The following is a 27,208-nucleotide window of genomic DNA, read 5'->3' as shown; positions in this document are numbered from 1 at the left end:
GCAAAGGAAAAAAAATGACATTTTTCACATAAATGAATATCAGCATTCAAATTAGACATTGAAATTGCACTGAGTTTATCTTGCTTGGTGCTTAATTGAAGTTGCATTAGTCTTACTATTATCATTCAACTTGGGAACAATTCCAGATTTCCAACTTTTTTCAACATGGTAAAAGTATTTAGCCCAAAGAAATAAATTTAAATATACTGCATTATAAAGAATTCTGTGTCCTCTTGTCACAGCATCACCCAATGTGACCTCTTTTTAATCCTCATTCCATTCAACATTAATTTTGCTGAGGCCAAAACCTCTGAACTGCCCTTTCATTTCTTTTTTCACTGTGCTGCCCTCATTACGTGCCATATAAGTGCTGGGTGTCTTACCACTCACAAGGCGAATGGATGTTTACTATGCTATTCCTGCAGCAAATTGCTCCTTCGTCATTCAAATCCTTACTTGCATTCTGAGCACTGCCATGTGAGACAAATGATACAGCATTTATTATACAGTATGGAGTTATGCATTGAACATCGGAGGCCTGGATGGGTCCCTTTGGTTTTCACAAGAATATAATTCCTTTGTTTGTGCCTGAAATGCTTGATGGTGGCAGCCCTGATTGTCCAAACTGCACAGCTGCCAGTGTAAAGGAAGTGCTCCAAAGTGACGCCCTGCACAAAGAGCTAGACAGATTTTAGTCCCTTTACAACCACATATTCTCTGCTGGAAAAACATATTTTTAAAACTGATTCATCTCCAAAATGAAGGTAGTCTCTTACTTCTGATCAGAACTTGACATGTGTTCAACCATGTCACACTGCACGTCAGGTAGAGGACGTAACACCCTGACCTGATCTGTGGACACAATCTGTGGTTCTGGAGACATACTGGGTTTTCCATGTGTACCGTTGCTGTTTCATGAACTCTCACCAGACTCTCGGTACACATTCATCTTGAAATGGAGGAGATCCTGGATGTCTTGGTCTCATGGCTCTCTTGGAATCAGTCCTGTACTTTAACTGGTTGGTCACCACAGCCACGTCACAAGCATGTGTAGTCATTCTTAAGGCCCACATTAAGACCGAATAGTTGTGTGGTATAGATATGTATATATATAGATTCATCACTTCTGGATACGACACCATCACAAACTGGGTCCTCTTTCTGTCTCAATGGTGAACTTCATCCATTCTGCCAGCACCAACAAAGTTGGACGCCATGACAACTGGTCTGTTGTCATACCATTTGACCATTGCCACCTTAGTTTCACTGCTTACAACTTCTTCATAGCTTCCTGGTGGCCTTTTGCCCATTTCTTTACCAGACTGTAGAGGAGGCCTGGCAGAGGAACAGACCCTTGTTCTTGGATGCTGTGGCACAAAGTCTCCTTTCAGACAAGCAGCTTCATAAGATTGAATGTTGAAAACTAATTTTCAAAGTATGACTTGTGGTTGGCCCTGATGATTGATTTGCTAGGATAGTACACCACTCCAGCTCCAAGTCCCAGCTGCTTCCTGCGCTGTAGTGCCTTGGTGCAGTGGGAAGTCATAGGCCAAGCCGTTTCTCCCCACACAGGAAGAGCGTCTTCACCCGCGCATTGATGTGACTTGCTTTTGATGTATTATTTGACAGACATCTGCGAAATGGCACCATTACACTTGGATGAAATCTCTAAGCCTCATGAGGAAAAAAAAAAATCATCGTTCTCAGCTGGCCACTCAATTGTTGACCAAATGCAAATGTGACCACAGCTGGAAGAATCTGCTTGTCCATGCTTGTTCTGTTGGATGTCTGTCACTCTCTCAGAGCATACTTAAAGTCAAGATTGTGATTGAATAAACAGGATCCAATGTGCAACCAGCAATGCTGACATCATCTAATTACAGAGTATTTATTGATTTACAGACAAAGATATTTCAAGCCCATTCCAATGGACATAGGGGTTTTAATACATGGAAACTGTGCCAGGAATGCTGCCTCAGGACTGCAAATATTGGTCTGCCTGCAAGGTGTTATTTGCGGCAGGAGCAGTGCCGGTGTAGATAATTTCTGACCAATAAGGGCTCAACACTCACCTCCCAACCCTCTACACAAGGTGTTTTCTAAAAACGTATCAGCCAACAGCTTCCATTCTGTCCCCTTCATGCCTTTCACTCTCTCTTTTTCTACAGGCCTTTGAATTATTGAGCTTTTTCTTTCAAGGGGACCGGTTCCTCTTATCAGATGTGTAGGCCATCAAGCTTGCTTCACCGCTCCTTCACCCGTGGCTGCAGCCACCCCCATGTTGCCTCATGACATTGAGGAAATCGCTCACATGTCGCTCACTTACTTCTCACTCCACCACTTGCTCCCTCTCAATCTTTTTGGAGCTCACACCCTCCTAACCTCTTCTTTAAATAACTCTCTCTTGCCTTCACAATTTCTATTCCTCTTTTCCTGCAATACTCCCCTCTCACTTTTCCTTTCCCCAAGCTCCCCCAGCCCCACCCCCCGCTCTGTTTTTCTCTAATGTCACGGCCCAATGCTGGGTGTCACTGAGTTGATGGAGGGAAAAAATGGAGGACTAAGGAGAGGGAGGGGCTTGACAGGAGCTTGTGTGTGTGTGTGTGTGTGTGTGTGTGTGTGTGTGTGTGTGTGTGTGTGTGTGCGTGCGTGCGTGTGTGTGCATTTGTGCGTGTGTGCATGCATGCCCCTGTGGGTATGAGAGGGAGAGAGACAGACGGAGAGGCAGAGCGACAGATATTATGCCTGCGGGTGTGTCTAGTATAAAATGCTCTATCCTGGTGAAAATACACTTGCAGTTAATGCACCACCACTTGCAATAAAGCCATACAGCCCAGTGCTTGGGAGCCATTTAATGGTGTTCCATTCCAGAGTCCCAGAGGACATCTTTCTGTACACACAGTTATCGGTTGCCACCTTCTTATGCAATCTTACACCACCTGAAGTAAAGTGTGTTGTCTGGCACTAACATATACATGTAGAACACCTATAGCATTACAATAAAACCATTTCCAATACTGCTACTGGTGTTTACTTTGCAGAAGCCTGCCAAATCACACGTCTACTCTTGGCTCTGGAAGAAGACTACAGCGCTCTTTGTAGAGAGGAGAGTAATGATGCCTTTATTCTCTGCACTGTTGTTGAAGGTTCGTTTTGTGCCACTGAAGCACTGAAGCGAACCTTAAAGATCCCTTTTAAAAGCTATAGTAGCAGCACATGTGATCTAATACCCAATCAGCAAGACAATTCAGCTCGGTGCAATTGAAACATTATGAGAGTCGATAAGACCTCACTGTTTAATACAATGATTTTCACGTGTCATCTCTCTTTATCACTCAGGTCAGTCAATAGAATTGATTCAATCAGTAGCATAGCACAAAATGCAAACCGAAAAAAAGTAATGTGTTTGGTGGCAAACGCAATTCTCACCGGCGACGGTAAACATCTCAGCCCCGCGATGGCCTAACACACATGCATGCTCACACGATTACTAAACAGGGATTTAGGGATTGGGGCTCTGGAGGTGTTGATGTGTGTTGGATTTGTCCTGTGAATTTGGGTGTGAATTCTGTTTGAGGAAAAGACAGATGTGTGCTCAGCCACCAAGACAGTAAATTCAGCGGGAAGTGCTTTGGAAAGGTCCCCACAGCTATTCAAACAGATTAATGGTAACAAACATCCAAACAAAGCGCAATAAAGCGCTGATGGTGGATGGTCGCCAACTGACCGATGGCAACAATTGATTTATGTATTATGGGTATACATGCAGGTTAGGGAGTTTAGGAGGCATGGAAAACGAAGGCTAGTACTTTGTGTGCATGTGTGTGCGTGTGTGTTTGTGTGGTCCTTTGTGTAGGATTAGGATTGAGAGAGGTCTCAGGCATGAGTGGGTGGTAAAAATGCCCAAACTGGTCTAATATGTGATGATCTGAGGAGGAAGGAAGAGGTTGATCCAGTCCGTTATTAGCTGAGCTCTGTTAGACCATGTAATAGCCTCACAGCACAACAGGGAGTCACTGTTCCAGGAGCAGACTCTACGCAGTACAACATCCTGATACGGACGGTATTCGTAATAGTGCTACAGCAAACTTACTGGATAGCTGTTGTACAGGTGTGAGTGTGTGTGTGGGTATGTGTGTTTGTGGCTAGCTCCTCAGAGTGTTTGCATAGATGCTGAGTCTGCATTTCCAAACCCTTCAACTCTGCATTTTTTCACACCCCCCCCCCCCACTATGCCCGCATCTCTTCTCTGTTCATTGCCACACAGCTTGCCTCCTCACCCTTTGCCTCAGTTTGTAACATACACCTTTTCACTGCCATTTCCACTCCTTCCACTCATTGCAAAGCAAAGAAGAAAAGTCAACCATCTCTTCCTCTCTGTACAGACAGTTGCAAGCAGTAGGGGGTAGTGGGCATAAAGAAATGCTCTGGAAAAGCGAGAGCTTGACATTTAAGGGACGTCTATGAACCTTAATGATGCTGAAGGGTACAAGTCATGCATTTTGGATGCGTAAGCTCATGACGAGAAAGAGGGGACGTCCTCCGAAAGGCAAGTGGAAGGTGAGAAGGTAAAAAAAACAACACATGCAGCTTAAAAATAACAAAGACTCATAGACTCAAAAGAAAAACAAGGGTAATAAGTATGATCACACAGGAAGGCTGTACTACAAATCAAGATTTATGGGAGATGACCTCAGGGTTTTTGTCAACATTGTCAGTCATCTAACTTGCTGTGGAACAAATCGTGGTTGATAAAACGAGACAGAATGCCCCCAATGCCGGTCTGTTCTCAGGAAAACATTCATTACTATCCAAAATCTCAGGGCTGGCTCCAGGAAAATCATTCTCCATGTAGGAAGGCCCCCTCTTGTCTCCTATTTACATTTTTCCTGTGGCTGCAATCAATGTTAAAATCATTTCATTGCTGGTTGCATGTGGTGGTGACTCACTTCTATTCCCAAAATATGTGTGAAATATTCAGAACAAGTTTTACAATCTTATCCCTGCACTACATTTGTATGTGACAAAAAGCTGAAAGAATAAAGCCAGAATACATGTCTGTGTACAGAGCAAGTACAAATACACTACAGGTATATCTGCACTGGTCCACAGGTCACCCGCCACAGACACCACTGACACCTCAAGGGCAACGCTACCTCAGCTGGCGTGTATCTACATATCCCTCAGCAGAACCCTAACAGCAGCACGTCACATGTCCCACAAATCCAGCGAAAGGCCAATTCCAAACGCAGAGTCTCTGAGCTCTTTGAGCAGGAAGGAGTTTATAGCAGCATTAGCAGAATTAGCGGGTTTTGTCCTTTGGGCCCCCATAATATCACAGATGGACACCAAAGGGATCAGCAACACTTGATGTCAATGGAGTACACTAATATAATTATGGTCACATCATGTGACCCATTGATGGGCCACTGAGAATTACAATCATATTCACACATTCATAGATTAGATGTCCCTCCTGCTTTTGGGAGATGAATCTGTTGCTTTTAGCCTGGATAATACGCGTGAAGAACTTGTTTGTAAGATGTCACATTGCTGCTGGTAGATTTGTTGTCTGTTATGATTGTGATTTTATGACCACTGTTTTGTGAGACTGTTAACTAGTATTTTATTACTGTCATTGACTTTTACTGGTGCTAGGTAATCATATTTAGCCTGGAATGGTTGAACATGGTTCATAGTAAAGGCCTCAGTTCTGAATTGGAATTTGGGAGAAAGTTAATTTCTCTAGAGGCCATTTAACCTTTTCTCCTGGACTTGTTTACTAAAAAAAACGAGAAGCATCATCACTTTTGAAAATTTGATTTGCACATATCTACTGATCTCGAAGCGGATCAGGGTGCTGTTTGATAACAGGAGCTTAAAAGTTCATACGCCGTTGCATCTCTGCTTTCCTGATTGCTGCTTTAGTTCTAAAACTAAAATAAAATCATTCTTACCATTAACCACACAATTTATAGAGCTGGAAGGTAGTTTTTCCTCATATTCAAACTGCAAAAGGACACAGAAAACAACTAAACAGGCCACAACCAAGACTGTAGTCAAAATAGATCGGAACTCTTTCTATTGTGGTATGTTGGGGAGTGTAGGAAGACCTCTATTCACACCTTGAGATGATGTTTGAGGCCATAAGCCTTGAGTTTGGACGAGTTGTGGATGTTCACTATTATTTTATGTTGTGCAGTTGTTGGTTATTAAAATATGTTGCTGTTGGGGGTTGACGGTTGTTGATGGCTATCTTGTGTGATGACCATTTACGCCTTGAAATCTGTCACATGGTCAGTCAGATCCTGCTCACATCAATGCAATAACCAGTGGAGGACAGAAGCTAATCGATGATATGTTTCTATTGGAAATCACTTGATAATCATTTTTAAATTGATTATAACTGTAAAGTGTTCTGTGAAGAAGATTTTTGCCTCCTGTGATGGGTCTGAAGTAACAGACAGAGAAGACATCTTGGAAACAGCAACTGTGTACTAACTGTACACCCAATCACAAACCTAGAATGGTACTGGTATGCTCTATACTATACTATATAGAACAAATTGAATTTCATTCAATTTTCTGAATCAAAAAAAGATAGAAATGTAAATATTTTTATTTTAAATGCAAAGTCCAGCATGTAACACATGGAGCCACAGAGTAAACCGTGCTGCTTCAACCCTCCTGCTGTTCTACAGTCTGTTGGCTCTGTGCAGGAAGGATTTTCTGACATTTTCTATACAGCAGCTCTGAGACAACAGTCTGCTGTAAAAGAAGATGCTCTATGATGTGAAGGCGGCATGCAGAGGGTGGATGACATCATCAGTAATGGACAGAAGCTTGTCCAGTGTTTTTTTTCTCTCTGTGACCACTGCTACCAACTCCAGCTCCATCCCAACCACAGAGCCAGAACACCTGATCAGTTTGTTCAGCCTTTGGTGTCTCTCAAAAAAAAAAAAAAAAAATTCACTTTTGATTGGGTGGGCAAGATGTAATATGTTTGGGCTGAGCCCAACACTGCAGCCCTGGTCAATATGCACACACACACACATACACAAGTCCTCATTTCAGTGTGTGTGCATGCTAATGCAACCATACGGCATATTTAGCAAAGTCATAAAGTAGCATTGTTTAAAGAGAGAAAGTACAGCAAATAAATCAATATGCAGCCCCCAAACCAGAGTATTTTATGTGGCATCTGTTTCCATTCCTTTGCTTGGCAAAAAGCGCTGGCCGAGTGCCGCTGCACTGTGACCAATCCATCTCAGCCAAGGTTGAGGAATGCAGTCTGAAATGGACTTCATCTCATTGGAGCTCACAGCAGACTGGCTGAACACACCTTTGTCTGTTCCCAGACGTTTGGATGTATATCTGTCAGAACAGGTGCAGAACAAAAAAAAAAGCAACTGTTTGCAAGTGCTTTACAGAAGAACGGCAAAGCACTTTACAGTGAGCTTGTACATTAATGTATCATTTATCCTGTCCTCTGTTGCCAATATTATACTTCCTCTGATGTTGTGATCCAGAGCCCTTCTGTCTTTCTGTTGTTTATTTGCTTGCCTGCATCCGTCCATCCCTTTTTTCCCTGAAATTATTTGTCTCTCATCTCTCTTGTCTCTCTTTTCCTCATTCTTAGCTATTGTAGGACCATTGGGATCTCATTACACCACTAACTTCAAATAAATAAAACATACTGCAGAAACAAAATGAGAAATCTATATATTATAAAAAAAAGTGGGGTGTAATGAGTTTCTCTTTCCCTGTTCTGACACCTTACTTTGCTCTTTTCCCCGTCTTCTCACTGGCTGCCTCTGTATTTTCAATTAATTTCCAACAACCATTATTGGCATGACTGAAGCATTTTGATGATGCCAAAGCTTTGCAAAAAGGGAAAAAAAAGTGTAATATAATATCCTCCTCTCCACGTCTTCTCCCTTTGCAGCCTTAGTACGTCTCCACTCTGCCAGTATGTAATGACTGCAGCCAGCAGAAAATGCAGACTCCTCACCCATCTTCCTCAGTCCGTCTTCTGTTTGGGTTTTTTTTCTTTGTTGTTGACCAGTGAGATCCCTGAATGGAAAATATTCTATTTTTTTTTTCCTATTAGAGAGGAAGCATCACCAGATTGGTTTGGACGCTATGCTGTCCATCTTTGTTTGTTTCTCCTCTCAACTCTTTTCCTCCTTCCTCTGTCTCAACGTATTTCCCTCATTGGCCTCCATTTTTATTCTGCATACAGTATTTGTTTAATGTGTGTATGCAATAGTGTCTTCTGCTGGCCTCCTTCCCAGCTCATCATTTGTGGCGGGAGTCTTTGTCCTGGGGCGATGAGAGATGGAATTTGACCCAGGAGTTCCTTTCAAAGAAATGTAGCTGAAATAGGGAGGCCTGAACTGCTATCGCAGGGGGCTTCTTTGTAACATACAGATGAACTCGGATTGGCCTGGGCCAGGGCGAAGTTTTGGGTCATGGAGACGTCCTGGGAAAATGTCTTATTATTTTAATCGATCAACCTCTGAGGGTGAGTACCACTAAAGATGTGCTAGTGGAGTGACTAGTTCCTGGAGCCCTAAGGACTTACACCGAGATCAAGAAGCTGTCGATGTCGATTGAGGAAAGGGAGAGTGAGAGTGTGAGAGGAAACAGAGCGATTGGGGAAAGCCAAAGAGAATAAATAGAAGGATAAAAGAAATCTTGATTTTGTCTGAGAGAGTATTGATTTTTTCCTCTGGGTTGGCCATGTGCGCACAGCCTGTTATTAGTTTAGAAACAAAAAAGTGGATTGTGGAGAAGAGTTGGTGGCTATGTGTGTGTGTGTGTGTGTGTGTGTGTGTGTGTGTGTGTGTGTGTGTGTGTGTGTGTGTGTGTGTGTGTGTGTGTGTGTGTGTATGTGTTTATGTGTTTATGTGTGAGTGAGTGTGTGTATGTGTGTATACAGAGGCCAGGCTATTTGACTGGTGTTTGGGCCTGCCTGGTTTGGAGCCCCTGGCTGGTTGGAGATGTTGGGATTAGGGGGAGATTAGAGGGGTGATTACACAATGTCTTCGCTCTAATGATCCCAAATGTTTGTTTATCTTATCAGCCGCACTGCACTGGATTCCACAACTGAAGCTGATATGAGATAACACTCGCATTACTCCCATACACCCCTCACCATTCAGTCCGACTGTCTCACTACACCAGTCATAAAGAAGAGTGACCCAGGCAGACTGGGCAAACAATCCCTCGGAGAAAGGGAAAAGAGAGATGGACATGCTTTATAGGAGGCTTATAGATGGAGAGGGTTGACCTCTACAGAAGCATTAGCCAGTCTGCTCATTGTTCACTGAGACAATGCACTGACCCCCCAGAGAGCCCTCTGCTTGCAGTGCAATGTACCCACAGAGCCGCGGCATATTACAGAGGGAGCAGTGGGTGGGAGCAGCGATAACGTATCCAATGCACTCCTGTGCAATATGTGGTGTAAGTGTACATTTTCTGGCTGTTGGAGAGAAGTATGAGCTTATTAGTGTGGTGTGTGTGTTGTGTGTGTGTGTGTGTGTGTGTGTGTGTGTGTGTGTGTGTGTCTGGTGGGCACGTAGTTCTCTGTAGAAAGCAGTAGTTACTTTCATTCCTTGTTTTAGGCTATGAAATAAAGGAATGCTTCTGACAAGTAAGGATACACAGTTTTTTGCGTCTAAGTGTTTTTGCCTAAATATGAGAGACGTGCATGCACACATGTGTATTGGCAAGTGTGCATGCACGTCTCTCTGTGCCTACATGCCACTCTGATCTCCCTATTACAAGGTCGATTAAGCCACTAATCCCCAAAATACACGCGTTCAGCAGCACGACACTGGAAAAATTCTCTTCTAAGGGAAAAAAAAATGGCTGAATCTTTCCCTCTCTGTTGCTCGGAGCTTAAGCTATACACCAGTGCAACATGCAGCAGAGCATGAGCGAGGAAATGTGTTTTACCCCCGTAACCACACTAGCAGGGGATTAACAGACACCTAAACCCTGGAAAAGCAGCAACTTTTACATTTCCACGGTCTCAGAAGAATTAAGCATTTAATTAATATACAGCCACAAAAGCACAGCAGGACTTTGAATGCTATAGATTAGGTATTATTCATGTTAAGTGAAATCATTGGTTAACTCACTGTAAATCAAAGCCATTTTTATGAGTGACTGTCTCAGATGGCGAACATGAGGAAAGGTTTCCCACCATCGTCAGCCTGATTTGTCTTGCGTTACCTGATGCTACACTTTGCACTTAGGTCCAGGCTGACATGACACCCATCCTGCTCAATTCTACACTTCCCTTCCCTGCTTCATACATTCCACATGGAATAGGATACGCTGAAGCACACATCAAATGATTTGCCCACTCCAATTTGACCAGCGCTCTTTTTGTTGCTGTGGATGTTGCTCAGTCAGTGTGCTACATATTAGCTAACCTGAAAGACTTGACACATTTCTTTAACATGTACAGTATTTTCCGCACTATAAGGCGCACCTTCAGTCATCTTCAGATTACCACCGCAACGGGTTATGGGGAGCTGGAGCCTAGTGCGCCACGGAGCCACACACAAAGACATACAACCATGCACACACACACACACACACACACACACACACACACACACACACACACACACACACACACACACACACACACACACACTCATTCCTACGGGCGATTTGGAATGGCCAATCAACCTTTTAGGTGCACCTAAAAGCCTTTAATTTTCTCAAAAACAGAATAGTGCACCTTATATATGAAAAAAGTTTTAGAATACATTGATGGTGCACCTTACAGTACAGTCCAGTGTGCCTTATAGTGCAGAAAATACTGTAATATCTTTCTCAATGCAGAATGATGGTTCTTGTTCCAAGATGTGGACAAACCAGGTTTACTGCAACTTTGATCTGAAACTAAGCTGCTATAATTTTATTTGTGTATCAGCTGTTTGGCACATGTTCAGTCTCCACTCTGTGAAACTCTATCATCAAAAAAAAAAAGAGTCAATTATATTAGACAATAGCATACTTCTAAATTGTGATGAATTTGTGACACATGAAAGCAATTTGGCCCCTGAACCTTTATACTGAGGAGTTTTGACTGAGCAAGCTTTGGCCTCTGTCTTCTCCATACGCGCTACAATTAACAGATGGTTCATGAGCTCCTATAAAACACTAAATGTGCACAGTATTACATATATTATGTATGTGGAGTATCTGCTGTGAACACACTGGTCCCATCTTAGCCGGTGGTTTTCCCGCTCAGATGTGGGATATAGATCTATTGTCTGCTCGCCAAGATCCAGTTAACATGAATGACCTTTTGCTCTGCAGGTTGTATGCTTTAGTAACGTGTCGGGGGGGGGTCTGTCACCACCTATTGTTTATTAGGCCACCAGGAGATGTGATGAAAATTCAACCCAGTTGGAGTATAATGAATCAGAATGTGTGTATACTCTGAGGTTACTGAAAATTATTTACTACACTTGAAATATTCCTTGTCATTATATACACTGTAAGCACATCAGAGTAGCTCGTGATGGGAAAACATAGTTTTGTGATAAATTAAAAGTAACCATATGGATGGTAATAAAAGTAATTAGCATCTGGCTTGCTGTGGTAATTAGTATAAAGCAATGCAAGAGCAGACAGTTCATTTGTCCTGCTTACTTATGGCTTATGAATGCGTAATTAGCCATGTTAAGGGCACAGGTGATGTATTGTAGCAGTGCAGACCAATCATTAACACTGGATGTATTGTACGTCACTGCTCAAACAGTTCACAGATGCTACAATCTGAAGAAATCCGCTAGAGTTCAAAACGCATTAAAATGAAATCTTATGTAAATTATCAAACTCATCTCCCATAAGCAGATATCAATATTGTTCTTTTTTTTTGTACTAATCCCTCTTGTGTAATGATTAAAATCTGGTGTGACTTAAAATCATAGTGCTCCCTGACTCCAAGGTCTAATGTTAACAACATTATTTATTATAATATCATGTGTAAAGTGTTATATGTATCCTCATTAGTATCGGATTTAATCTAAATACCAGGTTTATCCTTGATTATCTTGTAATGAGAATATAATTGGTGTTTTTCAAAAACACAACACAAATACAGGGTCCCTTAATTATTATTTGCCAGCCAGTCGTAAAAAACCTCAAAAAACTTCCTCCTGAGAACGAATGAAGCTGAGAAAGAAACAACTGCTCACATGGTTCAATGCCACTACCATGAAACCTGAAAGAAGAAGGCTATAAGGAGGAAACAGCGTCATACTACCCACTGTGACTGATGACGCTTCTATCCAAATAGAACTTAGTGTACTGCATCTTTTCTCTTACAGTTTCCTCAGTAACTCCCCAGAGTCCATGTTTTGCCTGCGGCTGTATGAGCATGTGCATGATTGTGTTTTTGTTGAAGGTATTATGTTTTTGTAGTATAATTATATAGTGTACTTTACCAAATGGTGCTGCTGCTCCAGGTGACCAATCAATGAGCAATAAGGGATCTGGAGACCTCTGAGAGATTGACTGCGGCCCATGACCCTTTAGTTTCATTCAGGTCTTAATCACAGTGGTCCCACAGGATTCGATAATGCATGCCCTGAAATGTTTGGCCTTTTTTGATTCAACAGGGCTGTGCACTCCCCACACCTCATCCTTCTTTCCTCTACAGCCACTGCCTGATAGAAGTAGAAGGAAAGAATTGAAGCCAAGAACCAGACTGTAGCAGACCTAAGGGGAGAAAGTTGTTCTATGAATGGAGAAGCCAAATGCTCACAAATAGCTTTTTAACCCTCAGGTTAAAATGTCTATGCTCAATTGGTCAAGGCCAAACAATGAAATCCTTAATGAAATCCTCTGGTATCTACAGGCAACCAAATTAAGTCCAGGCCACTGTTTAATTGCATTTTCAAAAGCCTTTCCATTTAATTGCAATATATTCATCTTCTTGAAACAGTATGGGGTTAGACTGTAAATGCCGTTCCACCCTGTGTCATCTCTTATTTATGATTAACATTCACCGCTCATTCTCCTTTGCCTCTAATCATTCCAGCCATTATGAATACTTGGCCTTGGCACACCCACACATAGCCAATCTCAACTGTCCAGTCGAGCCATTGTGGGATTTCCGTTGGACTATTTAAATGCCACAATGGAGATTTGAAATACAGTGATAAAGTATGTCAGTGTCAATGCTGTCAGCAGTCTACCACTGATGCGATTCATTTGTGGGATGGAGGGAGAGAGCATGCGGAAGGAAATGTGTCGCGGTGCCACATTATTCAGAATGTAAGTTTTTGTTGATTTCGTGACGTTAATGCAGACTCTGCTGTGGAAATGTTTCTACAGAAAGAGCAGATATCTGTCTTGAAAAACGGAATGATAAGGAAAATGAGAGGGGCAGACGTATTAAAAGTTACTTTGAATACCCAGGAAAAAAATGGAAAGGCATGAAATATTCAACAGTTGAGAACTGGAGGGAGTTTTTAACACACAGATTTGAACACCTGGAAAGAGAATGAAAAAGACAAGGGCAAGAGAGAAAAGGATAGAGAGAGAGATAGAAAGAGAGAGATGATGATTGAAATGAATAAGAGTCTGCTGCAGTGAGTCAGTCCCTCAGGAGCACATTAAGTGAACAGTTCTTTAGTGTGTAGGTGTGTCATGTCCCTTAGTAAATCCTGCCCTTGCTTCTATAGCAACACGCCTCTGTGGCTCAAAGCACCGATGTGTAAACTCCTCTCTGCATGCTTTCTGATAACCACCATCCTCAAGTGTTCCCACACTTCACTTCACGCGGAAATATTAACAATGCTCAGTTATGTTTGAGCTACTGTGGCTATTTCATTCTGAATCGCAGTTGTGACCATTTGAGAAAAACAAAATATAATACAGACACAATAACATGACTAATGTCTTTCCTTTTAGAATTTGAGCTCTGTTCAGTAATCTATGACCTCTATTGACATCTATTGGCAATCAATAGGAATTGCAACAACATCAATGGAAGTCACCTCTTAGTAGAGACAGCAGCGACCCCCATCCCCACCCTTGAATCCAAGGTGGTCAGCTACTGGAACAATGAGGTCCTGTATTCGCAAGTGAGATAAATATGGTAGCTAATTACACCAGAGGTCTAACAGAAATTGCTTCTGTAAAGGTAATATATCACCATGCAAAATACAAAACGCTGCAGTAATAATACTGCTGTGTCATTTGCTTTGCCGTCTTCAGCGCTGGCCTCGTAGCTGAAATGTTAAACATTGTTCGATTTAGCAATTGGAAATGCAAGTATAGATAACGACAAAAACAACAGGAGGTCCTGTTTCAGGGGATGTGTGAGAAGAGGACGTGTGAGGAAAGTGAGTTTTGAAAGGCACAGCTCATAACAGGGAAATGATCATTTGTATTGATCAGAAAAACCACGCAACCTCCTGTGGATACATTATGGTCATATTGTAAATTGCACCAGTACGACTGCAGTTATTGGTGCTAGACAATGCGTCATGCTTTCTCTGTTGGAGAGAAGAGTCTGACTGTGTTAAACTGTGACTCGTCAAACATCAGCTCCAGTGGAGGGTATTTTTCAGCAGATCTACAGATTTTCCCATCAGACCACATGTTCCATGTTTAACTGCTTCATTCCAACGTCACATGGCCAGCGCTATTCCAAGAATACAGAGTGTGAAGAAGCATGTGGTCGGTTTGTGACAGATTCTTCTCACTCCTTCACACACACGCGCACGCACGCACGCACACACACACACACACACACACACACACACACATACACTTCTCTCTCTCTCTCTCTCTCTCTCTCTCCTGTGCAGATTTGGAATGTCAGATTTAATCTAGGATGAATGTGGACGGGAGCTGGGCAAAAGTAAAGTTTCAAAAGTTTATGAAATACTTTTTAAGCTTCAAATTTACCCCAAAACATGGCATTACTGTAGTTTAATTATCCTTGGAAGCCGAACTATTACGATACTCAATATTCTTCCCTCGTCTAAATGTTAATATTGGCTGAAGAAGACAAAATAAGTTGATTAAGCAATGAATGTGAAGTGACTCATAAGGACTATGTCCCATTTGGGCCATCCACCTGTTTTTATTTCCAAAATGAATGCAATTCTTCCACTAAAACCCTTTCTCTCAAAATAAGCAAATTCCTCTCAAGAATAGACTAATTTTACTTTGAATTTCCTGCTTCCAGGGAAAATAAACTGGGCTGCAGCATCTGCTCCCAGCCTACTTGCCAGAATGGTATCGCCAGTGCCCATATGGTCACTGCCACAGAGAGTCACTCCCTTCAAAACTTAGTTTTCTTAATTACACCAAATATTTTAATTTCTCTCACTGTAATGGTGAGTAAATTTGATAAGCATTAATTGCAGGAAATATTATGAGGCGGTACGAATGGCAGAAAGATAAGGCTGGCAGGGAGAAGTGTAAAAAAACTGTGAGAGCACTTATTGAGTGAAGTAGGTGTGAAAATGAAGTCTGAAAGCTTTGTCTGAAGCCGGCAGATGTGTTGTAATTCACGCCATAGAAATGAACTAATCTGTTTTTTTTTTTGGGAAGGCAAAAAAAATACAGCACCATGTCACTGAATAAGAAATCTGTGCTTCTGTGATATGTCTGCGAGATGATATGAGCCTTGGTGTTAAATATTAACTGCATCAGACATACACATACAATTACATAGGAAAACACTGCACATCTACCTGCTTTACCGCTACTACACTATGGCCAGCACAAAGACTTCACATTCATTTTTACTGCTTTCCGGATTAAGTGCTAATCCAGAAGTCTATTACATCCGTACTGACCATGATTGTTTTAGATTATCTGCATTGGTTTCCGAAAAATCCAGAATGTCATATAAAATCCTTCTCCTTGCCTACAAAGCTCACTTACTGATTTAATGGTAAAGGTACTGACATATCTTAAGGAGCTTATAGTTCTTTATCAGCTGACTAGAACAGTGCACTGTAACCAGTGGTCTCTAGTCTCTTAAAGCAGAAAGGCAGAGGCCCTTCCCATGATGCACTGGGGTTCTCTGTCGTCTTCATTCTCTCTTTCTGTAACAGTTAATGTTACTATAAAAGCTGCTATTTACTGTATAACTAGTACAAGTTAATAATAATTATTAGTGATAATAAACATCACGATTCTAATCATTACAATTATTGCTCTTATTATAATCACCGTTATCATTCCTCTTATTATTACTTACATAATCGCATTCATTACACCCCCCCCCCACACATGGATCTGATCACATGTGCCTTCCTCTTAAAAAGCTGTATTTACTCACTCACCATATTTCCCAGGAGCTTCTCATGGGGGAACGTTGAGTCTGAGGTTTGGCACTATATAATAAAAATTGTCTTGACTCCTTTCATCCTCTTCTGCAGGAGGACTATGACAGCTTCGCCAGCTTGGGAAGGGATTCTCCGATTCCCCTGCTGATATGGACAGTTTTATCTTATTTTGTACAGTGAGTGAGCGGACGTGCGCGCACACACACACACACACACACACACACACACACACACACACACACACACACACACACACACACACACACACACACACACATTAAAAATATGATCAGACGTCTTCCTCCCGACAGGTGACAATACAATGAAAGGCTTCAGATCTGGATATTCAGTGTGTAAAGATTTCTGCACCTTTCATTATTATTAATTGCTCTTGGGGAATTTCAGTGCATGTTGGTTCCCTGTCAATTAAGTGCACAACAATGGAGACAAGTTCACCTCCGCTAGCCCTCTCCTGCAAGCACAACTGCTTTTTTTCCTCAGGAATCAATTCTCAATGGTAGACTTCAGTAAGCTCATTAGGCTTTCAGTAGGCACTGACTCCATTACGGCTGCATAATTACCACAGTTCTGCCTTCATCCCTGGGAAAGAAACACCTTCATTCTGGGCCTGACAGTGATTATGTTATGATACATCAATGGGGAACGGAGAAGTAAAGACATTCTTTACGCTGAGAACACAGACCCTACATGTTTATTTGGAGTGGCCACATACTCGTAATTAATGAAAATGTCATGACCCTTTCAAAATCTGCTTTTGAAAGGGTACTTCTTCTCTTTAGATTGTGTACTTGTTCATGTTCACTGCACACACCTTATGTGTGTCTTAAGCCATCAGGTTTAGTCTTTAAATCACAACAGACAATTATATGAAGTATATGTGTTCCTCTACTCTTGCGTATTCAATCGTGCATGGCTGCATCCTCACATGAGACTCTGCATGTGTTTCTCTCTCCACTGCTTGTGCATACGCTTCGTACAAACTGTGCATGTGTGAAAAAGCAAAAAAACCCAAAAAATCTCAGATAGGAATGCATGCCAGAGCTGGAAAATCTGCAGCAGGAGTAGCCATCATGCCTTTTCTGTCTTTCTTGTTGCAGGAGCCTTTTCTGTCTTTCTTGTTGCAGGAGGTGTAACGTGTCTTGGAGATAATTAAATAGCAGCGCCTTGTATATTAAAAACACCAAAGCCCAAAGCAGGAGGACTGGGCAAGGGATCATTAGGATTCAGTCCATAATGTAAAGTTAAACTGGACCTTAGCTAATGACCCTGAGGGCAGAACATAGCTGATATTTCATTATTCCTGCCTGCAGGGAGTGAGTGAACCCCCCCCCCCCCTCTCAGCTCCTAGTCTGGATCTGTACCTGTTTCACAGAGAACAGTCAATACTGTGCAACTCTTCATTGGACCGCGGACTTGTAAATGACATTTTCAGTCCAACCCACACATGTAAGAGTGATTCAACAAGCACTTAACACTTCAGCATTGTTGATGCTATCATGCAAAAAGAGTTCTACTACTTGCCAGAACAAAATTGATTTAAGAAAACAACAACAACCAAACAATCTTATGTGGGTCAGCTGCTATGAATATTGGGATATCAACTTGCCACCAGGTAGATTTGAATATTTTTAGTTCTGATTTTTTTTTTTTTACATGAACTGCAAGGATATGAGCTGAGAAAAAGATGCGATAGCTGGCACAGTATGCGAGTTGAAGCCACACGGGAGGGATTGGATGTTGTTAACATTGAGATGTTAACACATCTGTGCTTTGAGCAATGCTACCATGATATTCACACATATTAAACAGGATACTTCCTGCATTATGCATCTCTGCTTCTCTGTATGTATTTCTCGGTGTGAACTCTTTGCATGGCAGCCTCTGGCCACCCTGACAGCACAGGAATCGGACACGATGAGAGCGGTAACAACAGGAGTATATGATCTAATAGGAGCCCAGTTGTTGGGAGGTGAATATATTTCTTGAGGGGATGATTAAATGAGAACATTGCAGAGGAGGTGATAGATAAAAAGGGAGAGATAGAAATGTGCTGGTAAGGAGTGGGAAGGCATTGGTAGTTGCAGGAGAGAGAAAGGCAGGAGGAAGTGAAAATTAGAAGGTGGGAGTAGAAGAGCTGAAATAAAAGTAAAAAGAGAGTGGGGGGGGGGGGGCTGAAAGCAATAGACTTATCAGTGAGAATGGGAGGTGGAGGCGAATCTGATGGCTGGGCAGAGAAAGTACAAGAATATTAGCTGTTTCATTAAACAGAGTGAGAACGTCTTTTCACACAAAAAGAGGTGTAAGTATCCTTCGTAAGAGATTTGGTGTTCTAAAATACCTCAGAATAGAGCTTTTTGATTGGCCTTCATTTTCTTTCTCATTCTGCATGAAATGAAAGGTCACAGGATGGTTAGGAGTTGTCATATCCGTGTGTGTGTGTGTGTGTGTGTGTGTGTGTATTCAGTTGATATTTTAGGTTTTTTTTATTTTTTTATTTTTAAAGCCGAGTTGTTTTTCTCTGCAAGCAATGTTCTAAAATTGATGTTATTAAAAGGCAGGACAATTTCTCTTCAAATGTTCCTTGCATGTTGGTAAACAGGACAGAAATTCAGAAATTATTGCGGGAGAGGTGGAGGGAGAGTGTTTCTCATAGAGTGTGTGTTTTCATTTTAATGTACGAGAGAGGGAGAGAGGGAAAGCGCTGTGAGTGACTTCATCAGTCAGAGAGACGGGTGGGTTCCGTCAGTGTGACGGGCTCGTCAGTGGCCCATATTAAACACATTAAACACTGGGCCAAGCTCCTCATTAATCAAGCCAGAGGGATGACAGCCAACTCTGCTATCGGCACCATACATCCATGCATGCCCAGGGCTGTCTGGGCCCCAGGTAATATACCTCTTCCGCAGATAACACTATGACAGATCGACTCGGGTCCCTCTGATTGGGGCTCGCTGGTGTAATACCACCTTGTCTGGCTTTTATCAGAGAAGCCCATTGAACAGTCATGGCAGATCAGCTCTTCAAGAGCTTCATGATTCAACTGATTTTTTTTATTTTTTTTTTTGACTGGAGGGGAGTGTCACCATGTTCTTGTCAGCTGATTTAGTGTCACACCTATGGGGTGAGACAGGTATTTTAAGTGTGTCATCCAGTCATAATTGTCACGTCTACCCCCTTAAGGAGAATAATGACATCCTGTATGCAACCTCTCACATTCATTTTAACATTATTTACAACATTACAACATTATTTACAATTCAAGAGACCCCCCCCCCCCCCAAAGTTTTGACGGATTCATTCCTTGCAGTTACAGTTTTTTTTTCAGTCACTAACTAGCGTTGGTGTTTTGGTATTCTATTTTGAAATGAAGAGTTATTGTTTATTTAACAAAATGTGTTTTTGAAAAAAAACTAACCATTTGGTTAATTGTGCTTTTCTAGGTGTGAGTCTGTGTTAAAGAGTTTTGAAAATGTGACTACTGTTTTGACAAACGCTTGTTAGCGACTGACAAAAACTGTAATGTGATGTGAAGGATTTTCAATTTCTCCTGCCTATCAGTGGTGTGAAAAGAAACCAGGATTTATTTTCCTAAAGTTGTACTTAAAAACACAACAAGTCTCGATGCCTTTTTACTGACAGGATAGAACAAATTTTAACAACAGAACAATACCACAAACTCTTTTCCAGTATCTTTTTTTCCCCCAGAACTTAATTGATTTCTAATTACACTGCCTACCTGAAGGCTGGCTTTTAATCATCCTTGGTCAGTGATATGAGGCTCATTTCTCCAACATACCCACACCAAAGCTGATCAGCCACAAAAGCTGACACCTCATCCATAACTGTTATCCATTTTGTCTCACCTCACGGATCTCCTTACGGCTCTTTGACTGTGTGAGAAGGGATCGTGGTGCTGAGAACGAGCAACATGCGAATCACACCAGTAATTGATGTGGTTAGGGGTTCACTTTGATTAATGTGTCTTTGTTAAGCATCTTTTAAAAGAGGCAGATGTGTTACAGTATTATACATGGTAGTTATGCTGATACCACTCATTGTCCACAGGTAGGTGGGTTGTCGTCCACACCACTAGGTGTCAGAGGTCAGACCCAGACAGGAGGGTCCTGTGCTTGTCTTTGTGCTCGTTTTTGAGCACCAATGTCATGTTTCATTTTTATGTTGGCTGTAGCGCTACAAAAGCTGATGTAACCAACTTATATCTAGAATTAGATAATTTGTGATGCACAATGCAACAATTTATCTGTGACGTCAATACAGACAAAAGTGTTTTCTGACATCCTGAAACATACAAATTAAATCTTTTCAACGTATTGATTGATTTACCAACAAGTACTTTGTATTCAGGCCTTTCAGTCTTGTGAATGCATGTTCTCTTTGTCTCCGGTCTGATTTTGTTGGCGCTCTGCATTTCCCTTCTTTTGTTTGTCTCTCTCTGTGAGAGGAACTAATTTCCTCAATGCTCTTTTTTGTTTGCTCCTCTAGTCACTTGAATCAGGTACAATGTGGGGCTACAAAGGTTATGCTATTTTGTACTGGAAGGTCAGAAGAGAAGCGGTATGTTTGCCCACGGGCAGCTTATCTCAGCGGTGCTGGTAGATTAGGTTCGAGCAAATCTCCTCTAAAACGGAGTAACATATTCAAGCTAGGTGAAATACTTGTGGAATGAATAGAGAGTGAAAATTACCACATGAAAATATCCACGCACTCGTAGACAAACACAGTTTCATTCCCCAGATGATTGTGTTTCCGTGTGCAGACCCTTTAACACCGATTCTCCGGTGTGAGGATGCAGCTGGGAAGCGGGCTTGTTGTTGTCGCCGCCCGCCTGTTCCGCTGCTGCCGTGCTGCGGAACAGACATGGAGTCGGTGTAATTACTTCCATTATCGCCGCCACACAACATAGAGTGACTTGAACGAGGAAGGTGAGAATTGAGGGGACTCAAAAAAGGTCCATGTGAAATCTACCTTCATGTTGGGCGTGCTGGTAGATTGAGAGAGAATGAGAGGGAGGGAGGGAGAGCGAGGCAGGGTGGCGAGAGTAAAGAGGAATAAAGAGAAGATGGGAAGAGTAAAAAAAATCAGTCTGGGTTCTCTCTGGTTGTAGAAGCATATATACTATTTTCTTTTTCGGGTTGGCAGAGAGAGAAGCTGTGTAATCAATTTCTCCACCCGGCTCATAATCAGTAGGCATGTCAGCAAACACTGTTAATGGGGGTGGACACTCTCTCCCTCCCTCACCCAAGTACCCAGCAGCAGCTAATTGGGATAAATGCAACTCCATGCTTCATTTGCCCTCACCCTCTCTTCTCCTGTCTGCCAGCCCCCCAACATTGTCTTCCTCATTCTTTAGTTTGACTTCAACTTTATGTGCCCCCCTGTCTATATGGAGTGTGTTTATGGTTTTTCCGGGTTAACAGACGTCAATATGATCTTTTAATTCTTAATTTTATCAGTGGACACGGTGCCATCTTTTTCACCATGGAGGCCCGCGGGGAGCCTTTTGTTGTGTGTTACAACTGACCAAAACATATGAAGTAATGAATCAGACATGACATAGATACGAAGAATTGTTCCAATCACATCCCAATATTTTTATCTCCCATTTAAAACGCACTGAAAATCCCTGCATTCATGTATAGTTTACATACATCAAAGTAAGAAAATAACTAGGGGATTAAATGTTATTCATTATGATTTATTATTCTGTTGCCATCTCCCTGCCATTCTCTCCATATATATGATAGTGTAATGTATTCAGTCTTGCCGCACCTTCATTGCTTTTGTGATGTAATCTCTTTTCCCATGGCTGGGACCCCACCTGTGGGAGAAAGAGAGAGAGCCGTAAGTGCTTGTGTGATGTAAAATGCCTAATTTGGGGGGTGATTGATGGTTTAATATTTCAGCCCGCAACCTCGCTGCCCCCAACTACCCAATGAAGCTGCAGGCAGGCATGAAAACGTAGCAGTGTGTGTGTATGATGTCACTTTCTATTCTCACATTCAAACCCAGCCGGTAGAATTAAACCAATTCTGAGTTTGTTTGTTTGTAGTGTATACGTGTTTGTGTGTGTGTGTGTGTGTGTGTGTGTGTGTGTGTGCGCGTGTGTGTGTGTGTGGTGTGTGATTTGGAGCTGCGTTGAAGCATTACTGCACAGCTAAAATCCACTTAGATATATTGACTGCGGTCGAGAGTCAATGGTCAGTTATTGCAGGCATTTCTATTTTCCTCATTTTAACCACTCTTCCTTCATTTCTCCTGTCTCTTTGTGTTTCTTGATACATTGCAAATTCTCTGTGTCACTCATTACCATTCCCTTAATGTCATAAAACCCTCTTCCAGCATCTTTCCCTTGACGGTGTGCCTCTGTGTTTGTTTTGTTCAATGTGTGTTACAGTTTAGCGATGCTCCTTCTGACAATACTGACCAGTATTGATCCTATATTTCTTTTAATAAATAAGCTATACTGTCTTATCAAGAAAATATTAAAGCCTTGGTTGTTTTTTCAAATTCCTGTATAGAAACTTAATATGGTTTGTATGACAATCTGAGTGATCAGAGCTTGATTTAAACAAATCTTTGACACTCAGATGACAGATTATGTTATTGTGGGAATAAACGATGATTTGCTTTACAGTGTAGTGAAGTCAGTATGAGCACAAGATCAGAAAGTAAGAATGATTATAGGAATCAATAACAAACTACATGATTCCCCTTCTGACTTGGAGAATATGTCTCCATCATGTAGAATTCATTTAATTATTTTTATAAACTTCTAAAACATTAAAATTATGTAACTTGCACTGCAAACTATTGAATTAAAAACAATGCCGGATAAGAGCCTGTGGTTAGCTCCTGAAATATGTTTTAATAATAATTAATCAGTGCATTCATGAGGGTAAAGGCCAAGTAATGTATGTTGTCTATGTTTGAAGGTTGTGAAATAATTGGCTCTAAAGGTGTGGTAAATTCAGCAAACGGTACAGAGTTGGTTTTAAATGTGAAAACAAATGAGGGTTAAAAATTTTAAGAAGTAAGATAAAGAATCAGCCGTGGAAGAATATATTAGAAATAGGTCATTACATTTCTGTCATTCTTTTGTTGTTATCTTTGCCATGAAAAATAGAAATGATACACTTCTTGGCACAGAGTCATGCAAATTCCTAGAGAGAGCGATGGGTCTCTTTTTTTATGTAATTGCTAACAAGCAAAGTTTGCCAGAGCAGTGTGTTGAGTGTTGACGTCCACAGCAACAAGCAATAGATGTCAAAGGTGGCGGCACTCTGCTCATCCTTCATAGTGATGCAAATTATGTAAACATGTTGTAACTTCCAAAATAATATTCAAGCTTTTCGCTTTCATCAGTGCTGATCTTTCTGTTTGTTTCATTCTCTCTGCAGGACTCTTGTTCTGCGTCGTCGTCTCCTCTCCGATGACTCCTAGATTAAAAGTAAGAAGAAAAAGTGCTTAAAGATTTGCCCGTATATGCTCAACACCACCACTTTGATGTTATAGTTTCAGTCATCTGTATTCTATACATTGCCAATGGGGAAATAAATCATGTTGTTCTGCCTTTGACTCCTCAAGTCGTGCAGAAACTATATTGTCATTATGTTGATATTTTGTCTGCTATTAGCCATACAGAACAAAAGCTCACAGTTATGTGCATTCATAATGCCAGCATGGACAAAGTAAGAAATACATTAAGAATACTTTTTCTGAATTTGAAATGCACACACACTCACACTACATGTGCATGTGTGTGGACACAGTCTCAAATGGTCATAGTGATAATATGTTTTTAATGTCTTCGGGATGCATCTCGACATCTCTAATTTGTTTTTGTCCAAACTGTGTGCATATGTAGATGGGAGACATCAAAGCAATAAAAATAGCATTTCTCATTAAGCAGCCTTTCCCTCTCATTTATTTTCCTCATGCTCACTTGCCAGTTCGTCCACATGAATGTTTTTAGGCACAGTTTGTAAAGTTGTGAGAAGGAGTTTCCGGAGAAGAGATAATGGGCCGATACGCAGTGTCTGTTTGCTGTCGCCTATATTCGCTCCACAGCAGGCTTTCATCATTTGAATTATTAACTGTACAAAACTTGTGACAAATCAAATAATGATATAATGTGACTCAAACAGACAGTTTGGTTGTTGAAGTGATTTCTTTTTTTGAATATAGTTGCAGATCAAACAGGAAAATGCTCATAAAAAAAACCGCCATGCCATTTCCAGGAATTTTATTTATTCTGTTAAATACTTGAAAAAAACAAACATTTGACTTAATCTGTTTTAGCACATATAGAAAAATTAACAGGCAGCTAATGATGGGTTTTACTACTGTGCATTGAAGTTACATGAATCTTTTTAGAATTTCAATTTGGCTTGTGGTTTAGTGACATATAATGGTAGTTGATTTAATAACATCTTTGTCTGGAACTGGCCTCTTGTCTCGTCTGAGACTTGTCTGACTGATGTCCTTGACTATATTATTTTGATTAAAAAAGGCTTAATGGATGTAACATCCTGCATGAAATGGAAAATTGATGCATCTCTTTCAATAGAGCTGCATCCTCTGTGGCTTTTGAGTTTTAGAAAGCACATTTTAACTAGATGGCAGCTTCTGCATACTCTGAAAGAAAACACAAACAGGCCTGTATTCACAGTCCTGTGACAGCACCATATGTGGGTGGTTGTGCGTCCGTGAGATGCAAGCACAAGCTATTTCATGTATAATTGCAAAGGGAGGAAGGATCCATTTAGACTTGTATTATCTGTTAAGTTGCTTTTAACTTTCACTGCTGTAATGTCGAGAAAAGACTGCTTCACATATTTCTAAGCATATAAGAGCTCAAATTTAAATACAATTTGGGAAACTACATCCAAAATTTTGAATGGCACAAAATGCTTTTTTACATTTACACAAGAGTACAATTAAAGAAGATTTCTGCTCTCTGTACCATGGAGCTCTGCATCATTGGGTTTTAATCATATTAATAGTCTTGTTTCTCTTTTTTTTTTGCACTGTGTTCTTTAGCTGCACATGATGCACTCCACAACCCCATTGTCCTGGGGTGTGTGGTGGAGAGTACACTGTACTGTGTCACTCTGACAACATTTGTCAACAACAGCTCCCCAAGGGCACAGCAACCGTTCTCCTCTTCTAGCCTTCAGGAACGTCTCTTCCCTCTGGTGAGTCTTCCCTTCCTCCAGCCCCTGCTGGCTTCACCCTAGATATTTGAACGTATTTGGTCAGCCTAGGCGTAGCCTGGCCAGTGCTCACTCCAAAGTCCATGTTCATCCTTATCCTACTATAATTATCCATATGAACCAGTCTTCAAATACCTGCGAAAACCCACATTCAAACCAATGTTAAACATTCTCTCCATCTCCACAGCAACGCCTGAACTTCACATACTCACCAACCTCATCACTTTATTAGGATCTTCATCCTCATCATCCTCAGCAAAGTCTTCGGCCAACACCAACACCAGTAACTGAACCCTGAGACGCTGCTCATGGCAGAAGACCTTCAATCACAATCTTAACTGAATGGAAATTATGAGTGTGGGCCAAGTGCAGCAGAAATGAAATGAAATATAGAGCGTTCTGGTTTGAAAGACATTTTATCACAACTAGATTTGTACATTGATCCAGCTGGTGCAGTGACAAAGTAACACAAAAACAAAAGAAGCTCTGTGTAAAAAAGACAAAATGTGGAAAAGGGTAAAGCTGACAAGGCCAACAAAGAAATGGTTAAAAAAAAGAAGAACACAAACAAGAACCTGCTATAACTGCTGTGTTGAAAAAAATTATAATTAATCATTTAAAGGCTAACAGTGAAGGTGCGTCACTGTACTGTAAGGTAGATGTGCCCAGCTGAAATCTGAATGAACAGCCAGAGATGATTTCAACTAATAAGTGATGAATGTGAATGTCTGAATAGATTGTGAATAAACTGTTTGCAAAAGATTCTATCTGAATTAACTTTTGTAAGAAGTTCATTTACTAATAGACAAAAATTAGACTGGGCGAAGTCACAGATGGCAGGATCAGCTCATGGTCCAGATTGAGTATGTGACTGCTGTCATGCTTAGTTACTAAACACTTTGGTCATTATACAGGACATTTACAGGAAATTAAGGTCGTAATCATTTTAAGTTCTTCTTTTTAGCTGACGTGGTCAAGAAATACTGCCCCTCTCAGGGAACCATCTGTGCCTAGCCTCTCTGGTGCTGGAACTTTCACTTGACCACTTTTTTGTATTTAGTATTACAGTAGAATTAACTTTTATCAAACTTTATACACTTGATATATTATTATTTTATTACATCATAATTTAATTTTACGTGTCAAAAAGTTAATCATATATTTTTATGAGGGAAAATTCCTGTAATGATTACAGATTTCTTGCCTTATTTGGTTCTGATACATATTTCATCCTCACTATTCTGTCCAGCTCTTGAGAACACTTTCATCCCCACTTTATTTACCTTTATAGATAGCAGTTACACTGTTCTATCAATCCATTATTAGAATCTCAGAGTAAATATTGTAATTAAGTTTAAAGGACATAGTGCATGTTTTTCACTGATAGAAATGCATTTGAATATTCCACTCCTAACTCATGCAGTCTGCTTGTGAGTTACCATGATCTGTATAGTCAAATAGAAAATACTAATTTCTGAAAGATGTTCTAAACAACTCATTTGAATTGGATTCGGGGTTCCAATAGTGATTCTCACAATTTTTTTCCCATCTATTAAATGATGGCAGAGGACATGGATTTTTATGAACATTTTGCCAGCCTGTGATTTTGCACAC

General features: G+C 41.0%; 1 long non-coding RNA gene across 1 annotated transcript; it reads left to right on the top strand.

Moving 5' to 3' along the window:
- Positions 1–18,538: 18,538 nt before the first annotated feature.
- Positions 18,539–26,162, top strand: LOC137609055 (uncharacterized). The gene is made up of 4 exons (XR_011038283.1): positions 18,539–18,660; positions 23,780–23,829; positions 25,422–25,576; positions 25,782–26,162. It is a non-coding gene; the product is annotated as an uncharacterized lncRNA (long non-coding RNA).
- The last annotated feature ends 1,046 nt before the right edge of the window (positions 26,163–27,208 follow it).

The sequence above is a fragment of the Antennarius striatus genome, chromosome 16, assembly GCF_040054535.1.
Source record: "Antennarius striatus isolate MH-2024 chromosome 16, ASM4005453v1, whole genome shotgun sequence".
NCBI lineage: Eukaryota > Metazoa > Chordata > Actinopteri > Lophiiformes > Antennariidae > Antennarius > Antennarius striatus.
The sequence above is the reverse complement of the archived record's forward strand: the minus strand, read 5'-3'. Positions and strand labels throughout refer to the sequence as shown.